Raw genomic sequence first — 24,674 nt, forward strand, 5'->3', positions numbered from 1 at the left:
GAATGCTTGCTTAAATTTTGTGCCCAAGGCACCTCATTTGCACCTTTGTTCTGGCCCTGGGGAAAACACAGAGGAGAAAGATGCAATTCCTCTCTATGGAGTCCAAGAAGCTTCCTGGAGCAGATGACCTTGAACTGAAGCCTCTGATAAGGGAAGAAATTAGCCTGGCGGGGAAAGATGGAGAAGGATTTGAGAGCATCCTCTGCAAATGGTCAGCAAATGCACAACTGTAGTGGGGGAGAGAGCATAGTTCATGGGTACACCTTCGAGTAGCCCAATGAGGTTAGATTCCTGCAGTGGGGAGACGGTTGTGGGGGAGGGGTTGGCAGGACAGGGACTGACTGGGAATGAATCAAGGGCCAGTTCACAGAACTCAGGAGAGGAAGAGGCTGTATGTTTAGGAGGACTGATAGCATATTATTGAAGCAGGACACTTTTGAGGGTGAAAGGAGGTGACATCTATACTTATCAGAGCAGCAAAGTCAAAGTGGGATATGTCTGTGTACTGTGCATCCACGTTCCATGGCAAGCTGATGCCTCTCGACTGTGCCCCCAAACGCTGCTTTCCCCACTCCCCAATGTGTTGGACACATGTCACTCCTCTTTTGTGTCTAGGGCAGAGCTGGGAGAAAGAGAGGAAGTCAGACAAACAGGCTTGTGACTGGGAGTCTAGTAAAACTTCTTCTAAATGTGAGTTTTAGAACGATGTTGAGGATGGGATCCCACCTTGTATGTAAGGACCATGTGGCCAGCTTGGCAAAGATCTTTCCATTTTTTAACAAATCTGCACTCGCAAACATGAATATGTTATTTGAGTTCTGATTTTCAAGTGGGAAAAGGATTGTAGTATTTCTGTGTGTGGTAGTGAAGAGGCCAGAAATTTTAAAAAGTTTATCCCGGGGCACCTGGGTGGCTCAGCGGGTTGAGGCCTCTGCCTTCAGCTCGGGTCATGGTCTTAGGGTCCTGGGATCGAGCCCCGCATCGGGCTCTCTGCTCAGCGGGGAGCCTGCTTCTCTCCTCTCTCTCTGCCTGCCTCTCTGTCTGCTTGTGATCTCTCTATCAAATAAATTAAAAAAAAATAAAAAAAATAAAAGTTTATCCCACCAAGCATGATGCCGGGCTGCCAGCTCACATCCCTATTACCCTCTAAGGGGTTCCAGAGATTCCTGAACTGGCTCTGCTGATGTATGGCTGCTCAATGCAGTGAGATTCCAGATTCCAGTGAGGTTCTGATGCACTGACTGGAAGAAAATGGTTTTGAAAGAGAATACTCATTTATTTAATGATATTTAATACAAATTAGGTCTTTGGCGACATGTTATCCCTCACCCATATAGCATTGTGATATACATATGATTTCTGTCTAGTTTACTTTTTATTATTAAATACAGAAAAGTAGAGAGAGAAAAGGATAATAAACACCTCTATGTATATTACCTGGATTTTTTTTTATTTTTTTAAAAATATTTTATTTATTTATTTGACAGACAGAGACAGAAAGAAAGCATGAACAGGGGGAGGGAAGAGGGAAAAGCAGGGTCCCCACTGAGCAGGGAGCCTGATGCAGGGCTCAATCCCAGGACCCTGGGACCATGACCTGAGCAAAAGGCAGACGACACTTAACCTACTGAGCCACCCAGGTGGCCCATCACTTTGATTTAAATGGCAAAAACATGTCATCACATTTTAGTTCATATGTGTATACACATGCATACGTGTACACACACACACACACACGGTTTCCAAACTAAAACACAGATACCAGGATATTTCTGCCTTAAACACTTTGTTGTGCATTTCTAAATGGTAAGAGCAATTTCCTTCAAATAATAATACTTAATAAAATTAACAACTGAAAAAGACCACAGTAACTCTCTAACATCATCTACTACAGTTTTCATATGCAAATTTTCCCAATTGCCTTCCAAACTTTCCCAGTCATACCTTCAAGCTTGTACCAATCAAGGACCATGCATTGCACTTAGTTACAACTTCCCTCCTCTTAAGTCTTTTCAAAATCTAGAACACTCCCCATTCCCCCGAGCCCATTGAAGGTGCCAGGCCAGTTGTTACGCGGAATGTCCACCTTCTGGACTTGTTCTCTTACTGTGCTGTTTCCTCATGCTGTCTATTCTTTGCGTTTCCAGTAAGCCGGAAGTTATATCTGCAGGTTTAGTTATATTCTAGTTAAAAGTCTGTGGCAAGAATACGTCATAGGTGAGTTGCTTTCCTTCACATTAAATCACAGTAGGAAGCACATTTTTCCTGATTTACCATAGAAGATATTAGTGGTACCAAGATCAATTAAATTGACCCTATTTAGAGAGGAGAACTCTAAAGTTAGGGAGTTTGGTAACGTGCCCAACAGCATGCAGTTAGTAAGAGACGAGGTGGAATTCAATGTGTTGCCTGCCCCTGCGGCTCAGCGAGGGGAAGGGGCTGGTGGGCGGAGTCTCAGAATACCCTAAGAGGCCAACCAGAAGTATATGATGGGGCACAGAAGCTCGACGATAAGAAACGCTCATGGAAAGAGAACTGTCTTCAATGGCAGTGGGTGGGAATAGGGCTATGGGCTGTGACCAGCTCAGCATAGGAGCTGGCAAAAGCTTAGCGGGAGACTTTCTTTTAAAAGCTTGTATTACAGTCAATTAGGCATCAGAAGTAAAGCAAACTTTTTAATGCTTTCTTACAAACAGATTTGTGTTACGAAGTTGGAGAGAAGGCAGTCAGAGACCTGTGTAAGGCACCATCCTCAGTGAGCTTACCTGCCACGTAACAGGCAGTTAACAGCCGTTTGTCCATTGAATGAGGCTATTTGTGTCCAGTGCTGATAACTCATTCAGCCTCAGCCCTGACATATGACCAGTCCCGAGGGCCACTGATGCTAGTTCCCCAGGATCTCGTGATTCCATGCGCTCTTCTGCATCGTTACCCCAGCTGTATTGGGGCAAGCCACCATCTCTCCAGAAAATATTGTAATGGCCTCCCGACTGGTCTACTCTCTTCCACTCTTACCCCTTTCCAACCCATTCTCCACACAGATGCCAAAATAATTTAAAGACTGAAAGTCGGATTTAAAATTAGGCTTAAACACTCTCAGTTGCTTATACTTAGGATAAGATCTCAGGGTGCTGTCTTATTTGACAAGGCTCTGCTAATCTGCAGCCCATCTACTTCTCCAGGCTCATCTCTTCCTCCGTGCCTGTTACACAGCTCTAACTCTAATTTGTCTTCCCTTCCTCCTTGAATGTGTCCCTCGCTCTCCTGCTTCTGAGCCTTTCCATATGCTGTTCCTTCCGTCTGGAATCCTCTTCCTCCTACTCTGCTTTATAGCACAGATCTCCTATTTTCACCTTGAACAGCACTTTCTCAAGGGTGCTTTCTTGATTGGGCTTGATTGGGCAAATTGGGCTCGATCTCCCTATTAGAGTACTCACTTAATGTCTTGCTTTTAATTGGTAGGTCTAATCAAGTTTGTGATTAAATTACTATTTATGCAATTGTACGTATGTCTATCTATATCTATCTATATCTCCATATCTCTAACTAAGCTGTTAAGTTCCAGCTATAAGGAACCATGTATAAACCTCGCATTCCATGTAGATCTAGCACAAAGTGTGCTTAATAAAAAAATAATTGAGAGAATGAATGAGCGAGCCAGTGAGTGAGTGAGTGAATTTATCATTTCCTAGTTCTAGTCACACATCATTTCTAAGACAGGTTAGTGGTTTTGGTCCTCAGTCATTCATGCAGTTTCAGCTTCGCAAACCCTCTTTTATCAATCAGGATTCTGCAACATTAGGGTCTAGGGTGCCCTGAGATTTGGGCTCTAAATATAGCTATGGAGAAGTGCATTCCTTCTTCATTCATGTCAACTACAAGGTGGAAGGTGCCGTAGAGAAGGACAGAGCCAGGAAAACCCAAAGGTGATAACTCTCCAGGTTTGGTGGAGGGGGTGTGGAGATAATAGAAGAGACTTCCTAAATAAGCAGACTCCTGACCTAGATTACAGAACTGTTTAGGAGTTGGCCAGAGGAATAGGGATTGGCAGGGGGTGGGGGTGGGGGAAGGGTGCATTCTAGGCTCATGGAACAGCATACGCAAGGGCACAGAGAAAGGAGAGAATGTGACCCTTTCAGGGGACTGCAAGGAGCTTGGTGTGGCTAAAGAGTGAGCAGTAAGACCAGAAGCAAGGGAGGTAAGTGAGGTGTGACTCACAAAAGATCTTCTAGCCATATAAAGGAGTTTAAACTTTAGGCAAGATATAATGGAAAGCCAATGAAGGAGATACAGCAAGGAGTGAAATGAGTAGAAATGAATTTTTAAGCGATTGCGCAAACTATGGCTCAAAGGAAGAAGAAAGACGCACACTCCAAATTCAATTTGGTAAGTGTATTGAGTTGGATTTGATAATTCTTGACTTTGTCAGGACATGTGTTTTTGTGCTTCTTTTTCTACTTGCCAAATCAAACATGCCTATAGCACTGTGTAGAAGGAACATAATCTGCTACTTAACCCTTTTCTTCTCTAGAGCAGGGGGGTTTGAATTAACGCATTGACTGATTGCTTACATATAGGCCAGGCCCCCCTTAAGCTGTCCCAGATAGCTGGGTTCTGCTGCTGGTTTTATAGTTTTTATTTATTTAACCAGAGCTAGAAAACAACTTGACTCTGAGCACGTGGATGGGTTTCCTTGCAGGAGTCTGAGCTGGCAGTTATTTTAATTAGCAACACATTTTATAAGGGCAGAATCAGAAATGGAAACATGTCAAGGCCTCTTTAGCTATTAAGTTTGGCAGACTCACATGAGTGTGCCTGGGCATGGTAATCAGCTCCTGACTACCCTCCGTCTCCCAAGGGAACCACACCAACAGCCAGAAGGAGTTCTCCCTGTGAGGAGAGCACCCCCTTGGGTGTTGGAGGACTTCACAATGTCACACAACAAATGCTGAGGACTCAGGGGTCCTCTTGGAGCTAGTTCTGGGAAATAAGGTCTTCTCAGTGTAGGCCTAAGGTCATTCCTCTTTTATCTAGCCTCAGGCCAATTTCTCTATTCGATTCTCTTTTAAGAATCAGTCCCTCTAGATATGCATCTCAATTTACTGAGTTTATCTCTCTAAAATCTACTTTGCATTTGAAAAATGATTTCTTTTATTTGCCACAGTGGTTTCCTAGGATCCTGGGGAATATATCATTTATATGTGTGTATATATATACACACACATACATACATACACATACATATAAATGTATACATATATGTGTGTGCATATGTAAAATATATAATATGGAATATATTAATTATAGAATAATGTGTAATAAAAGTTGGCTATATAATATATATACACACACATACATATACATATAAGTACATATACATATAAATACATATACATATGTACGTATATACATATACATGTGTAAATACATATACATAGATGTGTGTGCATATGTAAAATATATAATATGTAATATATTAACTATAACATAATATGTGTAAAAGTTGGCTATATAATAAATCACATATATGTTATATATAAGTTTTATAATATATAAATTATATAAATATATTATATAATATATAATATATACATAATCTACCTTCTAAAAATTACTGGCACCTATGTATACTATGTATACTGTTGTAATATGAAGCTCTCCTCAGTGGATGAAGCTGACAGGGTACCATCTCTATGCCCTCATCCATTCACTGAAGAAGTCCCTGAACTTCTTTCTGTGCCAGACGTATGCTAAGTGTGGAGGATAGGAAGAAACAGATCTGTGAATTTGGAAAGTCTCAGTTTAAGGGGGTAAAGTGACCCAGGGACCAGTTTAAGACGAAGTGGTAAGATTGGTGACAGACATATACACAAGGTTCTTTGGTTTGCAAGTGACGGAAACTGATCTGAAGCAGCATGAAAGAGACAGAATTTGCAGGCAGGGGGAAATATTGTGTTAAATTCAAAGTCACAGTTTTGGGAGCAAGCAGCCCCCTGGGATGGGCTGGGAAGACCTGGGACACAGCCTCTCTCAGGCTCTCACTCCTTGTGTCTCCTTCATTCTTCCCTTCCCACTGACTGCCTTTCTCTGCCTCACTCAAGCTCCTAAGTTTATTTCATTATCCAAATGCAAACAGATATCCCAGACTGAAATGAATCTCTTAGTCACAGTTTCAGGGCAGAGAGTCTGGCTGGGTTAGGCATCCCTCCGGGTCCAATCACCTGGGGCCAAGTGCCCAACTGTCTGCCCAGGCAGTAGGTGGCTGTCATTCCGCGCGACTGCAGAGAGATATTCTGCAACTCAACACATGCAATCTCGAATTTTCTCTCAAGAGGGACAAACATTATTTTCCTACTCGGTGTTGCTTCTCTCTGCAATAAGGCTTTAAAAGTCTATAGCTATCTTTAATGCGATCGGCTGGATTAGTCACATTTCTTTGGGGGCTACAAAGAATCACTGGGAGTCAGTTCTAAACTTTTAAAAGAGAAATAAATAGGGAGGGGAGAGAGGAAAGAAACCATTTTATCCTAAAAAACGCAATGCACTAAAATTCCTAAATCATATTTGACGGAACACTGTTTTGTACTATGTTCAGTTTTTAGGCCAGAGATGCCAAGATCGTGGTGCATCCAATGAGGACAGCTTACTGCCAGTTGGCAGAAGGCCACAAAAAGAATTGTCTGTGTTAGAATGTACTGGAATCTTACTCCTGTAATTTCTAGATTCAGACAAGCCCTTGTTCTGCCTCCACAAACACCTCCTGAAAGCTATAAGGGCTTTTCAAGGCCATCGACCCAAACTCCTAAATTATTATTTATTTTTTAAAAAATCTCTTCCGTTGTGGTCCAATAACACCTAAGATTTGTCACAGTGCTTCTGGAACTTAAAAGAATTAAAAGCACTTGTTAATTCATCCTGGAGCAGACCGGGTCAAAACAAAAGAGAACAGCATTGAGTTTTGGGCACGTGGCCTCTAGTTCAGTATCTGCCACTTTGGTATTTAAAAAAAAAAAAACAACTTTTAAAAATATACAACTGTTTTTGCTTTGAGAAGCAGGCATCCACAATCAGACCTGCAGGCAGAAAATCTAAGTCTTCCCAGGAGAAGGCTGCAATGAAGAGCAGGGCTGGTGTTGGCCACTCTCTTCCTTGGCATACTGCGGGGAGTCCACCTACGTTCACTTCCAAGCATTCATTTACACCAGCATGGGGTTCCTATGGAGTCCTGCCTCTGAGCCCAAGCACAGCTGACTAAACACACAACACTTTCATTCTAAAAGGAGGAGTAGAGGGGTACCTGAGTGGATCAGTGGGTTAAAGCCTCTGCCTTTGGCTCGCGTCATGATCCCAGGGTCCTGGGATCGAGCCCCGCATCGGGCTCTCTGCTCAGCAGGAGGCCTGCTTCACCCCCCCACCCTCTCTACCTGCCTCTCTGCCTACTTGTGATCTCTGTCTGTCAAATAAATAAATGAAATCTTTAAGAAAATTAAATAAAATAAAAGGAGGGGTAGATAAGAACCCAGAGAACTAAACAGTGGAGGGGAGTATACTAAAGGAGGTACAAAGCACTAAAGGAGTTTGGAAGAGAACGTAGTAGGTAAGGTCCCTGGCTGTGAAAAATTGAAATGCCAGGTTTGTCATCTCTAGCTATGTGACCCTGGTCAGGTTTTCACTATCATTTAACATTAGCATTTTCACCTGAAAATTGAGGATTATAAGAATATTCACCTCGTAGGGTTATGGCATATATAAAGTTAGCAAAGATTGGAAGATAATGTATTATTGTCAGATGGAAGAAATATCATGTATCCTAGGCCTGAGAGGATGCTTTCTGTATTGGCAAAATAATGGAAATGATGCACTATAAACTTATTATGCATGTTAGCTACACAAAATTTAGAAAATACAGTAATTATTAAAAAAGGCAAATAAACTCCAATTCCCATTTCTAGAGATGAATACTGTGGTAGTTTTGGTAAACCTCTGTCTGGTCTTCTTTCTTTTCATATATTATTACATGTAACAAATGATGTAGTCAAGTTTCCTATATTTTAGAGTCAAATAAAGTAGTTATTTTCTTTACAATTTTCTATTGCTTTCTTATTTTGAAGGGCTTCCTCTATTCTCAAAGGTAGGCACTGTTTTAACTTATACTCTATTAGAGTACCCTCAGCTAGGGCTTTCTAAACTTCCTTTTACAACTCAAGGATAACAGGATAAGATAAAATAATAAATTACAAATTAAGTAAGCTTTTTTTTTTTAAAAAAAAAAGGAAAAGATGCAAAGAAGGAAGAGATTTATATTAAAAAAAAGCATGAAAAAAAAAGGAAAAAAAAGCATGAAAAGAAGTTGCTCGTTCATTAACCCAATTTCTGTGTCATTACTGGGTGCTGTTGTGCCTGGCTCTGAGGATCCTGAAGCTGCGTGAGACCTTGTTTTTGTCCCAAGAAGAAATGCCTTTTCAGTGAGATTAATGTGACCAAAGGCAGCTAGAAATTCTTATTAAACTGTATGCCAGTGTGAAAAGAAAGGAAACCAGTGTACGTGGAGCTTCTGCCCTGCACAGCATATAAAATCCCATTTATCTCTCCTGGCAGCCGTGAGAGGTGGGTATAGGTAGCCCATTGCACAGGTGAAGAGACTGAGGGCAGAAAGGAGATGTGATTTGCTCTAAGCACCAGGGTAGGTGAACTAGACCTGGAACCAGCTGGCTTTAAGGGTGCAGTCACAGAAGGTCTGCTGCTCAGAAAGACCCCGGGGGTCACCATCTTGTGAAATGATCATTGTAAATGACATTTTGTTATCATTTTCATGAAAAAATTCATCTTTTAATAATTTTATCTCTGAATTTGAGTTCATAAGTGAAGCCTGATAGGACCACCATGCACATTCTGGGAACTGAGAGCCCCCAAATCAATGGACGCTCTCCTCTCCCACCGCCTCCCTGCTTGCCCAGCTGGGTTCTCCCTCCTGCTCCCCAACACCGGCTCTCAGCTGCCCAGTCATCTGCTCCCCACCCACTACACTGGGCCTCCCACCCAGGACAGCCGCAGGGTCCTACTGGCAGAAAGAGGCCCGCCTTCTGCTTTTGCCCTCTACGCCAAGTCAGGCCTGGGGCATGGGCATGGGTAACATCAGGCACGCACCTGTAGCAACTATCTATGGGGCAAAGCTGTTCTTGCCTTGGGCTGGCAGCACCATATCACGTCCAGCAGGCAACTCAGTGGGGTCCCCTTACTCACCCCACCCACTTAGCAGAGTGTCCCTGCACAGAGGTTGCCCATCAGCCATCGGGACCATGGTCCTATGGGGAGGGGAGACTGACTTTCCCAGCTGGGGCAGCGTGTTTTCTCTTTCCATGAGCTCTGCCAACTACGTTCTCTGCCAGTAATCCAGACCAGAATGACCTCAAAGCCTTCGTTTCCTATGATGTCCCACAAGGTTGGGGATCATGCGAAGCAGAGCGTGAGTGTGAGGTCAGAGGGCTTCAGCCAGCCACATGCCAGAAGTCCAGACAAGAACTTGGCAGCCTCACTGCACACCTCTGGGACTCCTCACCAGCTGCTGGGGACAACATCCCCCATTCTTCCAGCTCAAGTGGCAGCTTTGGTCATGCCTGTGCTGTCCCCCTCCTTCCCTCTCTCCCCCTTAGGGCAGGACCTTGGCTTCACTGCACAGGAGTCACTCTCTCCATCTACACAGCGCTGCAGACAAATCAGGCCCATGGTGACAGGTGGGCGGTGTTGGATGGAGACAGACCCGAGAGGTCTTAGAAAGGCACATGGGCACAGTAGGAAGGAACTGAACCAGGAAAGAGGTGGCAGAAAGAGAGATAAGGGGGAGAATGTTGTGGGTTCACAGAGCCGAGTGTTTTCCCAGAATGTGGCACTTGCAGCACTCAAGCAGGGTAGTCCGGGGTGAATTCGGATGGTTGGTCCCTCTCGGGGGTCAGATCACGGAGGCAGTGACCACTAGCAGCATCAGTGTCTTATAGGTGCCCAAGCTCCTTTCCCTCCTCGATCACATCTTACTCTGAGGACACCTGTGGGCAGAAGATTGTCTCGGCCACTCTCCCATTTTAGTTATGAAGAAACTCAGAGAATACAAAAGACTCACCCTCAATCAAATAGTTCCTAAGTACAAGACTGCAAATCCCTATCGGTTAACAAACTAGAAATAGTGGTGTCTGATAACCGATCTAACATGTGGGGGAAGAAAGAGAGAAGGGGCAGGCTCCTGTTGACCGAAAGGTAGCTACTTCCTCGAAAAAAAGAAATTGGGAAATTATGAGAAAAGAACTATCGGGGTTGGAGAGCAACACGCTCTGAATCCGTGGAGGGACAAGTCCTTCATGGGCCAACGTCTTGAAAATGCTCAGCCCAAATCATGTTGGCCTAATCAGTCAATCTGCGTTGGAAACTGCAAAGCTCTGAGACACACCTTGGCAATGGCTTTCTGCTTCTACTCAGGAAATATTCTGGGTCACCTTCCTGACAAGACAAGCACAAGAATTGGCAGTAAGTGACTGAGACTGCACGGTGAGCAGGAAGTAAGCACACACAGCTAATTCTCTGAAAGGACCGGATTGTGGGAACCACAGAAGGAAGCCCAGAAGGGAGGGGAGAAGGAGAGATGTTGGTATGCTGTTTTTAGGAATTGTTTTTCATTTACTTTTTTTTTTTTCATTACCCATTTCGTTTTCATTTATTTCTTTGACAATCGATTTCCTGAAGCCATGCTACAGTCAGGGAAAGCAAAGTCACAGCCCTGTCATTGAGAACCTCATGTATGTGTCACTGAGGTGCACAGTCTGGGACCAGTGCTGTGAGACAGGTCTGTCCCTGTTTGGGGGGAAGTCTCCAGTGGAAGTAATGCAAATGGAGCCTTGAATAATGAGAAGAAAGAAAGAAAGAAAGAAAGAAAGAAAGAAAGAAAGAAAGAAAAAGAAAGGAAAGGAAGAAGGAAGGAAAAGAAAAGAAAGAAAGAAGGAAGGAAGGAAAGAGGGAAGGAAGGAAGATAGATTGATTCCAGGTAGAAAGGGGTAAAAAACCGTACTTCATTTTCTCCTCCATTGATTCAGCTAAGATTTATTTAGCATCTACAGTGTGCCTGGCTCTCCTTTAAGTGACTTGGCTCAGGATGGACAGCTCAGAGACTGAGCTCAAGCCTTTTTGCATCCAACTTCCACCATACTGAGACTCCTTCAGAGAAGACCATGACCTTCCGGAAGAGGCAGGGCCTTCGGGGGAAAGCAGGAGTTAGGTCCACAGATCTATTCCCCTATAGTCATCTGCTGCAAGCTTACCTCAAGGGTAGACCTCCGTACACAGGTGGGGAATTTAGGGAAAGAGGAATAAACACAGAAGCTACCACTCCCTAAGCACATACCGCATTCCTGGCCCTTGGCTACCTCACCTTTTAAACTCATTCTGTGTTCCTGATGCCAAAATGGAAACTCAGAGAGGTTATTAAATACTTTACCCAAGGCCACACAGCCAGTAAGAGAGTGCAGGGTCTTTCTGACTCATAGTCTATATTCTTACCACAGCGCTGGACTTTTCCCGAAAGCATGTAACTGGAGTGTGCCTATTTAACTGTGAAATTCTCAACCCTTCGTATCTTACATTCCACCAATTCCTCTACTTTTATAATTATCACTACTCCTCCTGCTACTATAAAAATTAATAACTAGCAAGTGGGAATTTTTACGACAACCATATTTCACAACAGAACGACAACTGGGCTTTTTCTAGGCCCTTCCAATACAATTAACATAAGTAACTGGGTAAGCTTTAAGACCCCTCCTCCTCTTGAAAGGCTGATTCCCTGGAAACTCCCGGGTAAGGCTTGAGTTTTGTTGAGTTTTGCCAGTGACCAACATTTTTCAAACCTCCCCTCCTACTCTCCCGGCTTTTGTTTTGTTTTTGTTTTTGTTTTTACTTGTTTGTTTGTTGTACCGTGCATTTGTTTAATTCTCCCAAAATGCCAGTAGAGGTTAGCGAAGTTGCGCAAGACCTCACATTATCAATCTAGGCTATTCAAAGCATATGCTAGGACTGACTGTTTTGTGGATATTATTCCTCTTGGTTACAATTTATGACAACCAAACAGAGCTTTTGCTACAAACAAACTTGCAATTATAAATTTAAAAAAAAAGTATCTGGGCAACACACAGAGAAAGGCTATATCTCTGAAATTGACTCTTGGTTTTTGGAAGGAGAAGTGGGGCAGGGGGAGGGAGAGGAGAGAGGATTATGCCTCCTAAATTCTGAGATTCCATCCAGAGAGCAGCCCAGCCTCACTTCTGTGGCTGAGAACTTCGACTCCAGCTTCCATCTGGTTTCCATAACGCAAGGGAACTTGGCGAATGGCTGGCCACGTAACAGCAGCACGTGCACACCCTGACCACGAGCACCAGTAAAAGGGGCCAAAGAAGATGAAGAAATTTCCCCCAGTCCCTCTGCACAGTCTCACGCAGGAGAAGTGGCTTTCGAGAGAAAGAGTGTGCTCTTCCCCCATGCTGGGCAGGTTCACAGAGAACTCACCACTTCACTGAATCAAAAATGTCCAAACCTTGGGGCGCCTGAGTGGCTCAGTGGGTTAAAGCCTCTGCCTTTGGCTCCGGTCGTGGTCCCAGGGTCCTGGGATCGAGCCCCATATCCGGCTCTCTGCTGAGCAGGGAGCCTGCTTCCCTTCCTCTCTCTCTGCCTTCCTCTCTGCCTGCTTGTGATCTCTGTCTGTCAAATGGATAAATAAAATCTTTAAAAAAAAAAAAAAGCCCAAACCTAATGATGTTACCAGTTATTCTAGAAATATCAAGTGAACGTTTTAACACCACTGTTGCAATTAATTCTATCACTGTGCCACTCGCACGAGAAGCAGGATCTAAGAGAAAGAGCCTGTGCTTGGATCCGAATGGATATGACCATTCTGTTACTGACTGTGGAGCCTTGAACGGATTACTTAAACTGTCTGGAAAGTAAGCAGAGTATCTTTAATTTATGAGGTCTTTTATTGATGATGTATATAAAACATCTCGTACACAGTGCATGTTTAATAAATGGTTAATGAATTAAGGCTGAAGTGATGCTTTCTTCCAACACTTGTAATTATTAAAACATGCTTACATGCTTTATGAAAAGGGTATGTCTAGCCCGAGGATAGTGTACATATATCGCTTCCATCAATCTTTTTATTAACACACCTTTGTTGTTTTTAATTTATATAAATTACAGTGCTTTCATTCAAAGAATCGTGGAAAATGCAGTTTAAAAGGCATCTCCAATTCCCTCACCTTACAGATGAAGGCACTGATGATGTGACAGCAGAAAAAAAGCCCAGATGATCCCCAATACAGACAGTAAGCCGGTACTAGATCGAGGGCGACCCCAGCATCCCAACGCTCAGTTTTTCCTATCTACTATTCCACCTGATCTCATACATCTTTCTGAGGTTACCATAATTTCAGTTGTTCCTCTAAAGGACTCACCGTAAAGTGATAGAGCTGGCTGATGTCTGAAAAGTTCCTTCACTGCTGTTTAGAGCAGTGAGGTCGTCTGAATGAGGGCCCCCAAAGATGCTTTATCCCTGGAACCAGTGAATGTTATCTTAGATTTAAAAAGGCGGGGGGAGGACTTTGCACATGTGATGACGTTAAGGATCTGGAGATGGGGAGATTATTCTGAATCGTCCAACTGGGTCTGCTATAATCACCACAGCCCTTATTGTAGGAAAGCAAGAGGAGTCAAGGATGAAGGGAAGGCCATGTGGTGTGAAGATGGTGAAGGGACTGATGCCCACGGAAGATGGAGGAAGAGGCCACAAGCCAAGGGACACACACAGCTTCTTGAAACTAGAAAAGGCAAGGAGATTCTTCTCTAGATCCTCCAAAAGGAACCAGCCCCCCTGACACCTTGACATTAGCCCAGTGAAACTGATTTTGAGCTTAAGGCTTCTGGAGCCGTCAGAAAATACATTTGTGTTGTCCTGAGTTCTCCTTGGTGATGATTTGGTACAGCAGCAACAAGAAACTAATACAACATGTCACATATTGTACCAAAAACATTGACAATCCAAGTATCCAATAACCAGGGATTAAATAACTAAGTTAAGAACACAATGCAGCCTTTTTAAAAAGTATTGATTCATATTTATTGAAATTGGAAAATGTATATATTATAATTTTAAATTAAAAAGGCAGTTTTTCCTATCACATATAGAATATGACACCGTTTTGAAAGAGAAAAGAAAATTAGACTGGAAGTATATATTCCAAGTTCTTTACAGTGATGATCACTGATGGTGGAATTTTTCTATGTTCTTCTATGTACTTTTCTGTGTTCCCCAAATATGATGTAGTGAATGTGTTCATTTTATAATCAGAAAACGACTCTTTTTTTAGAAACACGAATCAATTATTCCCTGATTTTTTCATTTCCTCAGAACAGGAAACGTATATGTTAAGCAGAGGGAATGCTGACTCAGGGAAGGGAGAGCTAGACCAAAGTTCTCAATGCAGATTTTGGAAGCTTATCCCTAACTTATTTATAAAAGGCATCAGAAGCCCAATTTGAATCATCCCCATGAAGGCTCATAGAAATGACCCACGCTTCCTTCTCTGCCTTCAATTCCCCCCTACAGACCACGCTTTGGTAATTAGGAAGAGTTAATAAGCGCTTCCTCCCTTAGACAAGTCACAAAGAACACTGGAGAGCATAATTACGTGTGATATTTTGCAGCCCTGCAACAGAATCTTCCAGCGCAAATGCGATGCAAAGGGGATTGCACCCAGGCAAAAACTGAAACGTAAAGAGACTCTGATATTCTAGACCACTGGAACATTCTCACAAGCCATGAGATTTCCAGGGCTTGCCAGTCCTTTACTATTCATTTCTACTCTGCTCTTACGAGTTTGTTTTCTGTTTTGGTTTTTGTTTTTTGTTTTTTGCTCTTACAAGTTCTTTCACTCTTCTTACTTCATCTCATTTCTCTCTCCTCAGAGCAGGGGATATTCCTTAATCAATTATCCCCAGATCTTTCTTACTGTTAACCTTCTTGTTGTGTCCTATCTCATTCAGTCTGGAATAGTCCTGAGTTTCTACCAAATTCCAAAGACTGTACAGAGTTCTAGAGTTGCAACAGTTTCCTGCCTTCAACTCATTTCCGATCTGTTGACACAGATAAGCACATGCAAAAGAAGTAAATCTCATATAGGGGAGGTTAATATTAGAGATTGTCAGGGCACCTGGGTGGCTCAGTGGGTTAAAGCCTCTGCCTTCAGCTCAGGTCATGATCTCAGAGTCCTGAGATCAAGCCCTGCATCAGGCTCTCTGCTCAGCAGGGAGCCTGCTTCCCTTCCTCTCTCTCTGCCTGCCTCTCTGCCTACTTGCGATCTCTATCTGTCAAATAAATAAATAAATCTTAAAAAAAGATATTAGAGAGTGTCAGATGTTCAAGCAGCACAAATAGATTAGGATTGAGTGTAATTCCAATAGAAAAGGAATGATTTCATGAAGGGGACCCCCGGTATTTATTTGCCTCTTTGCTCTGAGATCCATTACTCACCATTCTCCATGCTCTGCACTCGATCAGGGGAGGGTTGGTCCCTGAAAACTCATTTCCCAAGCTCCTTTGCCAACTAGCTAGATTCGGTCAATGGAAGACTCGGGCAGGATGTTGGAGGAAGGCAGGAGGCCAGGTATTTTTCTCTCTCTATGCTTTAGGTGGCATCTCTGGCAGTGGCTGAATCTCCAACATGCCTCAGCTCACTGGATGGGGTCTCCAGGACTACCACCTCCTTCTGCTGTCCCTCCAGCCCTGGCCACAGCAGTGCTAGTAGTTTCCTCTGGGTGTTCATCTCATAATTGCCTCACCATCCTCTGTTGGCCTTTTTAGCTCTTCCAACCAGTTCCCGACTAGTTCCCCAGGTTAAATACCCTACATTCAACTACTGTGGTCTCTGTCTTACAGATTGGACGCTCAGAAGGAGTTGAAGAACCAGAAGTTTCTCAATAGGCAAAGTAAAGAAAACAAAACAAAACAAAACAAAACAAAACAAAACAAAACCATTCTAGGTAGAGAGGACAGCATGGGCACAGTCCCAAGTGGAGAAGAGTGACTAGGGCAATGGAACCATGTTTTGCAAGTCACTGGGGAATGTCCTGGAGAATACAATCAGCAATCTAGGGAGAATCAGATCATAGAGGCCCTTAGTTCACAAATTGAGGGATATGGGTTTTATTCCACATGACTGGAGAGTTGTTGAAGGTGATGAGCACAGTAAAGTGACCAGACTCATTCTTTAGGAAGTTCGAGCTATAAATGACAGGTGATTCAACTAAACAATGTTAGGGAGAGCCCAGGGCAGGGCAGTTACAGTGCAAACAGCAAAGAGAAGGTACATTTGAGCAGAGCCAATTTAATTTGGAAAAAGGAGGGGCCCCTGGCCGGCTCAGTCAGTTAAGCACCCAACTCTCGGTTTTGGCTCAGCTCACGATCTCATGAGTCTTGAGAATAAGCCCAAGGTCAGGCTCAGTGGGGAGTCAGCTTGGGGATTCTCTCCTTCTGCCCTTCCCCTAACTCACAAGCACTCTTCATTTCCCTCTCTCTCTAAAATAAATAAATAAATCTTTAAAAAAATAAAATAATTTGGCAAAAGGAAAGGGAAGTGTTAGGGGTGTCTGGAAAATGATGAGCCTGAGTGACTAAGTGGCCATCCCAGTGACCAAGAGGAAACTGCAGAGGTGAGCTTCATCTGCACTGACATGATAGAAAAGCACTTATTTGAAAAATGTAGGATTGAAACTCATGGTAGAGATACCTCTGGGAGAAATTTTTTTTTTTTTTTTTTTTTTTTGTAAACTACCTCCACAGTAGGGCTTGAACTCACAACTCTAGAGGCACACACTCTATTGACTGAGCCAGCCCTGCACCCCCTTGAGGGAAATTATTTTAAAAGGCATTCTCACCCACTGACGAATCAATTTGTTGGACAGAGGAAATATTTAGAACATTTATGTTGATAAAAAGCAAGCACGTTGATTAAATTAATGTATAGTAATTTTTATTTTATTTTATTTTATTTTATTTAATAATTTTTTTATTTTTTCAGCATAACAATATTCATTATTTTTGCACCACACCCAGTGCTCCATGCAATCCGTGCCCTCTACAATACCCACCACCTGGTGCCCCCAACCTCCCACCCCCCCACCCCTTCAAAATTCTCAGATCTTTTTTCAGAGTCCATAGTCTCTCATGGTTCACCTCCCCTTCCAATTTCCCTCAACTCCCTTCTCTTCTCCATCTCCCCTTGTCCTCCATGCTATTTGTTATGCTCCACAAATAAGTGAAACCATATGATAATTGACTCTCTCTGCTTGACTTATTTCACTCAGCATAATCTCTTCCAGTCCCGTCCATGTTGCTACAAAACTTGGGTATTCATCCTTTCTTTTTTTTTCTTTTTCTTTTTTTTTTTTTTACAGCTTTATAAACATATATTTTTATCCCCAGGGGTACAGATCTGCGAATCGCCAGGTTTACACACTTCACAACACTCACCATAGCACATACCCTCCCCAATATCCATAACCCCACCCCCTCTCCCAACCCCCTCCCCGCATCAACCCTCTGTTTGTTTTGTGAGATTAAGAGTCACTTATGGTTTGTCTCCCTCCCAATCCCATCTTGTTTCATTTACTTTTCTCCTACCCCCTCAACCCCCCATGTTGCATCTCCTCTCCCTCATATCAGGGAGATCATATGATAGTTGTCTTTCTCCGATTGACTTATTTCACTAAGCATGATACCCTCTAGTTCCATCCACGTCGTCGCAAATGGCAAGATTTCATTTCTTTTGATGGATGCATAGTATTCCATTGTGTATATATACCACATCTTCTTTATCCATTCGTCTGTAGATGGACATCTAGGTTCTTTCCATAGTTTGGCTATTGTAGACATTGCTGCTATAAACATTCGGGTGCACGTGCCCCTTCGGATCACTACGTTTGTATCTTTAGGGTAAATACCCAGCAGTGCAATTGCAGGGTCATAGGGTAGTTCTATTTTCAACATTTTGAGGAACCTCCATGATGTTTTCCAGAGTGGTTGCACCAGCTTGCATTCCCACCAACAGTGTAGGAGGGTTTCCCTTTCTCCGCATCCTCGCCAGCATCTGTCATTTCCTGACTTGTTAATTTTAGCATTCTGACTGGTGTGAGGTGATATCTCATGGTGGTTTTGATTTGTATTTCCCTGATGCCGAGTGATATGGAGCACTTTTTCATGTGTCTGTTGGCCATCTGGATGTCTTCTTTGCAGAAATGTCTGTTCATGTCCTCTGCCCATTTCTTGATTGGATTTGTATAGTAATTTTTAATGCTGTCATTTTGTTAGTGACAAATTCATAAAAATATGGCATTTTCATGAATAATAACTGTACTATTAACTTGTTTTTATTAGTGTTATAGGTAGAATTTTAAAAAGTTCTCATGATCTTTGTTTTAAGTGCCCGAATGAAATCATCAGTTTTTAGTGATGATAAAAAGAAGGAAGCTTGGGATATTGGGTGGCTCAGTTGGTTAAGTCCGACTCCTCTTCTCAGCTCAGGTCATGATCTCACAGTCATGAGTTCAAGCCCCAGTTTGGGTTCCATGCTGGGCATAGCGCCTACTTTAAAAAAAAAAAAAGAAGAAGAAGAAGAAGAAGGAAGCTGAGCTGATCTTTCCCTAAAGGTGACAGAGGTTTTGTCCTCTTCATGTATTCTGGACCAGCACAAAAGGTGCAGAAATAAGTAGCTTACGTGCACATGTGTGTAGTCTCCTGACTTACTCATCTTTCCAGACCCAGAGAATGTCCACTACATAAACAACTTCCAAATGTCATTGTATGAGTAAGCACTCTAGTGAGAAACTAAGTGCCAATAATCTGCCCTATTAAAAAATTAGCTTTTTTAGAAAAGGAATGCTTGACTACTTCCCTATCATTCCATTTGAATATGATGCTAAAACCAAAGAATTAATTTTGAGAGGGATTTCTCAAATCAGTGCACTTTAAACACAAACTCCCATCTAGTAATGTTCATGGGATTCTGGGGTCCTGAACAACTTGCAGATGAATCCATTTGTTCCACAATTTGCAGGTACTTTATGAGAATTACTGCCTGAACAATGGGCAATTTGTAGTTACCAGGTGCCCTTGAGATCTTTTATTCTATTTTATGGAGGAGTAAACAGAGACCTACAGGAAGCCAAATAAATTGCCAAAAAAGTGACAATTAGTCACACAGGCCAGCCATATGCCTATCCAGCAACCTTGCCATCAGCATCACATAGGCCTCTGGTCTTCTAACCCTGCAGCCACCTCTGGTACCAGCCTGCATGAAACCAGAGCTTCTGCTCCACCCAGGGCAGGGAGCCTCCCGGATCCATCAAATCTCCTGCCTCCGATCACAGGTAGCCATCACAGCCAAACAAAGTCACTCAAGCTTTGCCTTTGGGGATACAGGTTTTATTAACCTTGTCTCACCCTCCCCACTGCGGCTTTCTGCGTACAGACCATCGACCTCCAGCGTGTCTGACAGCGGCAGACCTAGGATGACTCCAACCACCTCTCTAGGGCATGTATAATGGATTTATGCTTAAACACACACACGCCACAGAGTAATGGAAGCGGATTCCAGCTGGTGACAAAGGCACGTGCTTGTGAACACAGCAGGATGGGTGTGAATTATTACCAACACCCCTCCCTGTGGACCCTGGACCATCTCTCTTCACGTTAGTTCTGTCTTACAGGTTGTCGTGCACCCTCCAGAATTCCAGAGCTGTCTCTAAACACGGTGACCAGGCTGCTTTCTTTTCCCAAGCCAAGCCAGTCTTTCAGGAGGGTCTCTGGACATCACCCATATGACATGGTAGGGTATAAAGACAGGGGAATGGCCTTTTTTTTTTTTTTCTGTGTTTCCTCTCACAGGAGACAGGAATCTCTTATTCTCAGTGACCTGGGGGTCTGGCTGTAACATAAACCACACATAATCTGCCTGAAACTTTCTCTGCTGAGGGAGACATGAGAGAATTGATGTGTTATTAGATCAGCTCAGATACTCATAGGGTGTTAGGGACTGAAATGTGTGCCCAACCCCAAATTCATAAGTTGAAGTCCTAATCCCCAGTACCTAAGAATGTGACTCTATTTGGAGATGGGGTCCTTATTTTTTTTAGTTTTTAATTTTTTTAAAAGATTTTATTTATTTATTAGACAGAGAGAGACTCAGAGAGAGAGGGAACACAGGTAGGGGGAGTGGGAGAGAGAGAAGCAGGCTTCCTGCCAAGCAGGGAGCCCAATGTGGGCCTCGATCTCAGGACCCTGGGATCATGACCCAAGCTGAAGGCAGCCGCTTAACAACTGAGCCACCCAGGTGCCTGAGATAGGGTCTCTAAAGAGATAATTAAAGCTGAATGAGGTTGTAAGGGTAGGGTCTTAATCCAATATGACTAGCATCCCTATAGGAAGAGGGAAGGACACCAGGCATGTGTATACACAGAGAAGGAGCCATACAGGGAACAGAGAGAATGCAGCCACCTGCAAGCCGAGGAGAGGGGTCCCAGGGGAATCCAAACTTGCCAGACATTGACCTTAGACTTCTAGCCTCCAGAACTGTGAGAAAATCAATTTCTGTTGTTTAAACCATCCTGTCTGTGGCATTCAGTTATGGTAGCCCTAGAAAACTCATACACAGGGTGATCCAGAAAGCAATGTGGACCATGACCTTGATCATAAAACCCAGCACCCAAAGGGTGCAAGCAACTTTGTGCTTTATGTCACTTGACATGATTGAAACTGACCAGTCTCCCTGCGGAAGAAGCCCAAGCCAAGGTAATCAACCTCACAAGGAACGGAAAGGAAGAACAGTGGCCTCGCAGCACGCTGGATTTCATTCTGGCAGCTGTGGAACAGAGTCGTGTTTCATGGAGCAACCCCTCTCCAAAGACGATCTTGCCCAAGAAAATGTCTGTCCTATCAAATATCCTTAGTCTCTACCCTTATAGGCCTGGCATATGTAGTGAGAGTTCATTCATCCAAACCTCCCACTTATTTGAATTTTGTGAGAGATTTATGCTAAAGTTTTTCTTTATACGAAGTATAAATGAGATCATGAAGAAGCCAGTCAATCAACTTCAAGGAAATGGCATGTTTACTTAGATTGGCTTCAAGAACCTTAGAAATGCGTGTCTGTGTGTAAATAACAACTGGACCAAAGTCTGAGGTGTTCCTCTCCTGTCACAGAGCAGCTCCCTCCCTCTCTGTCTTACCCTGTAGAGTGGTTCTTAACCCTTGTGCTCACTTTGAAGGTCGATCTGGAAAAATTAGAAAGATGAATGAAAGTCTAACAGAACCTATGGGCATAGGAGGACAGGATCAATATGATTCATAACACTTAAGCACCTCCAAAGGCAGTAGAAGTACCTAATACATAGTAGGTATTCCGTAAGTGTCACTTCTAGTCTCCTTTCCAAATTAATGTAAACAGTAAGCTTCACTGCAGTGATTGACATTGGTGCTGAAGGATCATAAAAGTTCCTGAATAAAAACTGAAATGAAGTTAGAGACCACCCACTCCCAACTCCTTTAGACTAAGATGTAGAAACTGAGGCCAACAGAGGTTAAATGACATCTTCAAGTTCATTCACTCATCAGTGAATACCTGCCATGTGGCAAGCTTTGGGCTGCTCACAGAGTTGGTTGTTGGCAAAGTCAAGAGCGGGACCCAGGACCTTGGACCTTGAACTCCTTCCACTCCTAACCCCAGGGCTTCCCCTGAACTAGTTTTGTTTCAGAAATCACCATGTGATCTCAGGCATATCTTGCCACCTCTGCCCACGTGTAGTTAGCGTTGATTCTCCTTCCTTAAATGTGGTAAGAGGAGATACAGAAAACAAATCCCTAAATGCTGACAGGATTACACTTACAGAAAGGAAGGAAAATATCTACAAATGCTCCCTTGAGTGTTTGAAAATGACTATTCTTTTTCTTTTCTTCTTTTTCTTTTTTTTTCTTTTCTTTTCTTCCTTCCTTTCTTTTTTATTTTCATTGATGTTTTTAGTTAAATTCAATTAGCCAACATATAGTACACCATTAGTTTCAGATGGAGAGTTCAATAATTCATCGGTTGCATATAACACCCAGTGCTCATCACATTATATAACTTCCTTAATGCCCATTGCCCAGTTACGCTATCCCCCCACCCACCTCCCCTCCAGCAATCCTCAGTTTGTTTCCTAAAGTTAAGAGTCATTCATGGTTTGTCTCCCTCTCTGATGACTTCCCATTCCCTTCCCCTATGATCCTCTGCACTGTTTCTTACATTACTCAGCCATCAGAAAGGATGAATACCTACCATGTACATCGACATGGTTGGAACTGGAGGGGATTACACTGAGCAAAATAAGTCAGTCAGAGAAAGACAATTATCCTATGGTTTCACTCCTATGCCTGACAAGTTTCAACCACACTCTCCCTTGAGCAGCACGGGCACGATGGAAGCGAAGGTAAAAGGGCCAGTGGAAGGGTGTGGACTAGGTCAGCAGGAGGGACTTTGACATGGGAGTCACACCGGGTATGAAGGTGGAGGTGGAGAGATTGGGAACAAACTGAGATTATGGCTGAGGAATGACACCAAGTTCAGAGAAGGAAAGGAGCTAGTGTTCTAGGCAGAAGGAGCAGAGTCAGCACATGTGCAGAGGAACATCTGTTCAATGTGGAATCTGAAAAGGATTTATTTAAAAAGCAGAAAGTAGGGGCGCCTGGGTGGCTCAGTGGGTTAAGCCGCTGCCTTCGGCTCAGGTCATGATCCCAGGTCCTGGGTTCGAGCCCCACATAGGGCTTTCTGCTCAGCAGGGAGCCTGCTTCCTCCTCTCTCTCTGCCTGCCTCTATGCTTACTTGTGATTTCTCTCTGTGAAATAAATAAATAAAATCTTTAAAAAAAAATAAAAATTTAAAAAAATAAAAAGCAGAAAGTAGGATACAAAAATATATCATTATTAATAACTTGTAATCTTCCTAAGAATTTATGCAAATAGGCTATTTTCAGCCTGATTCATTTTTCTGGTAAATGGGCTTCCTCAAGCCTCTAAGAGTGCCTTGAGTGCAAACATGACAACTTTGTTGAACCAGTCAATATTTACCCTTTTATGTGCTTTCTAATTTCAGCTTTGTCATTCAGCTAATATTTTAGCAGGGCCTTGAAACTGGCCATAGGGAAGCCTGAGATGCTTCCCAGACCTGTGAAGGAACCAAATATAGTATTATACCTGCTATGCTCACAAATACTGAGCTTAGTTTACTAGTGCCAATTTTTTTTTTAACGTGATATGGTAAATTTCTCTAGAATGTTTGTGAAATACAAGTAACAGCAGCACATGAACACACACACACACACGTGCACACGCGCACACACACACACACACACACATGCACAGTCTTCCCATCTGTTTAATACTTTGGAATGTGAGGCCCCCAAACCATCTATTTTATATAGAGCCCCAGAAACATTTTAAAAAGAAGAAATATATGAGCTCATAAGGAGATCCTTCAACTTTCTCATGGTTATTATTAAAAACTAAATCTTGTTTCTGGCCTATGACCGACTATCTGGTACCAGACCAGTTCTCCTAGTCTATACCTTAAAACTGGGAACAACTCATTAGAAAATTAAATCTAAAATAGAATTTGTAATAACATCACAAACACATAATTCTTAGAATTAAATTAATGAAAGATGTATAAGGCCTCCACATTAAAAACCAAATAAATGTATGTTATGGATCAGAAAACTCAATATTGTTAACAGGTCCATCCTACACAAATTAATCCATTGATTTAGTGAAGTCTCAACCAAATTTCTAGAAGACAAGATGATTCTAAAGCTTATATGTAAATGCAAAGGGCTAGGAATAGCAAAAACAGTATTAAAAAAGGACAAAGATTGGTGAGTTACAACTTTTAATGCAAACATTTACCACAAACTTCATTAAGTAAGAGATTATTCTACTGGCAAAAAATAGAGTTGTAAATCAATAAGAAGGACTACAGAGTCCAGATATAAACTCATACATATATGGCCAACTGATTTTTGAAAAATGCACTGACACAGTTTAATGGGAATGGAGAATCTTTTCAACATAAGTTTCTGAAACAACTGGACCTTCGCGTCCGAAACACACACATACACAAAACATCACAGAAGAATCTCAGCTCCTGTTTCAGGCCACACATAAATTTAATTTAAAACAAATCACAAACATAAACATAAAAAGTAAAATTATAAAAATTCTAGAGAAACACATAGGACAGAATCTTTATAATCTTCGTGGAGGCAAAGATTTCTTAAATAAGACATAATAAGCATGTATTACAAAGGGAAAAAAAGGTGATAAATCTATCTTCATCAAAACTAGAACATTCTGCCCTTCAAAAGACAGTTAAGAAACTGAAAATGTAAGTCACTGACCAGAAGAAAGTATTCACAATACAGACATATGACAAGGGACTAGAATATAAAGATTCTTCCAACTCAGTAAGAAAAGTAAAAATAAAAATAAGCCAAAAGTGCACCCAAAGTTCAAATAGATACTTGATAAAAGAAGATATTCAACTGGCCGAAAAGTACAT

General features: G+C 42.5%; 1 long non-coding RNA gene across 1 annotated transcript in view; it reads right to left on the reverse strand.

The window, feature by feature from the left end:
• Nucleotides 1–421: 421 nt before the first annotated feature.
• LOC125084078 (uncharacterized) overlaps nt 422–24,674 on the reverse strand; it is a 59,171-nt gene continuing 34,918 nt past the window's right edge. The window contains exon 3 of the long non-coding RNA XR_007122462.1: nt 422–622. This is a non-coding gene — a long non-coding RNA (uncharacterized LOC125084078). The remainder of the gene's footprint in view (nt 623–24,674) is intronic.

The sequence above is a fragment of the Lutra lutra genome, chromosome 13 (assembly GCF_902655055.1).
Source record: "Lutra lutra chromosome 13, mLutLut1.2, whole genome shotgun sequence".
Classification (NCBI taxonomy): domain Eukaryota; kingdom Metazoa; phylum Chordata; class Mammalia; order Carnivora; family Mustelidae; genus Lutra; species Lutra lutra.